Consider the following 2116-nt stretch of genomic DNA (forward strand, 5'->3'; position numbering starts at 1 on the left):
TCGCCTCTTGGCTGGCACCACTCTGGATATTCCACTCGCACTGAAGAACACTGCGACTTACAAGGAAGGAAAACACAGGTTAGCAAAGCCAATACTTTGCAGCACTGCGCATAGCGCTTACTTACCGCATCATAGCGCTCTTAATACACCATCATTTACCAGCGGGCTCAACCAAGTCAGTTCGCCGTGCTGAAGCTCCGCATACCTATGGGAGAAAAAAGAGACATTTTAAGCAAAGAAAGACATGCAGGATAGCAACAAAACTAAAGAACAGCAATAAGACCTACCTGAACAATATCAAACAGGCCGGCGTCAGTGAGTTAACTGGACCGCACACGCCCATGAAAGACAACGCGCCCCTCCAAAGAAGGCAGGACGGAGAGCACACCTAACTCTACCACATGGTGAAGAGAGGGCCCAGAGGGGCTGAAATCATACGGGGGTGGAGGGAGGATGCTTACCCCGGTCGGTCAGCCTTGAACACAGTCCTCCTGTATTTTCAGGCAGAACCTTCCCCGCAGACCACATTTGGGCAAAGCTGAGAAGCATACCAGCGAGTAACCCGGCTGGGTGGCGTCCCTGTGGATACCAGGTGAGCGTAACAGAACGCAAAGCCTACCATAAAACATCCACCTTGGCGCCATGGAGACATCAGAAATGGACCAATTGGCCCAATTACTTGGAGAGCTTCGTGCTGAGGTTCATTCTGCCCGACAAGAGACTAATGCCCTTGGAGAGACCTAATAGTGACCAAAGAACGCACTGAAGAGATTAGCAGGCAATACTTGCAATCACAGGCAGGACAGATGCCTCTACCTGGAAGCAATCCAACGATGCAAAACCCCACCATACCACCCACTCCGGTACAGATCACGTTACCTGGAAAAATTCCCCTGGCACCACCAGAACGGTTCTGAGGCAACCCACGGAAGTATGCAGCATTCATCAATCAGTGTCGCCTTTATTTTCTTTGTAGCCCTGGAGCATTTCCAAACGACCAAGCTCGGGTAGCTTTTGTCTTATCATACCTGAGTGGTAGTGCAGCAGATTGGTCGGTGCCGTTGGTAACCCATGACGATCCTCTATTACATGACTTTGTGGGGTTTCAGAGAGAAATGGAAAAACTTTTTGCTCGCCATACCCAGGAACAAGCAGTAGACAATGAACTCTTGCCCCTCCGACAGGGGAATCAGGACTTGTTAACGTACATTGCTAGCTTCAACAGACTAGTTGCCGAAGCTAGGCGGCCAGAAAATAAAAGAACCACGTTAGTCCATCAAGGCTTACGAGGCGAATTAAAGGACATCTTAGCCCAGGTGGTTGATCCACCCAGAGACTGTGCAGAATTCATAAATATGGTTGTGCAGCTAGACCACCGGTTGCAGGACCGAAAGGCAGACAACAACAGCTTTGTTTGTATTGTGGGAAACCAGGACATTTCCTGAAGGACTGTCCAGTAAAACCCCCAAGAAGAACAGTCTGGGCCACAGAGAAGGATGAAGCTAAGGAATCGGAAAACTACCAAGCTCGACAAATGTAGAGGTCAGTTTGTCGAGTGAGAAGAAAGAGTTGCTGACCTCGCACTTTGCTATACCAGTGATCTTAATTAACCACCAACAGTCGTCAAGAATGCATGCCGTTAAAGCATACATCGATAGCGCAGCAGTTGGAAATTATATAGATCAAGAACTGGCAGCAGAGATGGGGCTTCCTTTGTGTTCTAAGCCAACTATGGACAAGGTAACCACCATGGATGGGAAAAAAATTGCTTCCGGACCAGTAACCCAGTGCACAGCCAGGGTAACCTTGCTGTGCCAGGACGGACATCGGGAGTCTATTTCATTTGATCTCATCAAGGCACCTCAGTTCAGGCTAATACTAGGGATGCCATGGTTGGTTGCTCACAACCCTTTGATAGACTGGTGGGCACGAAAATTAACCTTCCCCGGTGACTGCTCCCCTACCTGCTATTACCAAGAGGAGAAACCCGACGTCTTTATCCCCATGACTCCCGTAGCGACAGTATCAACCCTGGGAGTAATTAATACCTTGCCCAGTGAATACCATGATTTCCACAATGTTTTCCGAAAGGACCAAACCAATACATTGCCGCCGC

Source organism: Ambystoma mexicanum, chromosome 1p (genome assembly GCF_040938575.1).
Source record: "Ambystoma mexicanum isolate Mex_15411 chromosome 1p, UKY_AmexF1_1, whole genome shotgun sequence".
NCBI classification, from domain to species: Eukaryota; Metazoa; Chordata; class Amphibia; order Caudata; family Ambystomatidae; genus Ambystoma; species Ambystoma mexicanum.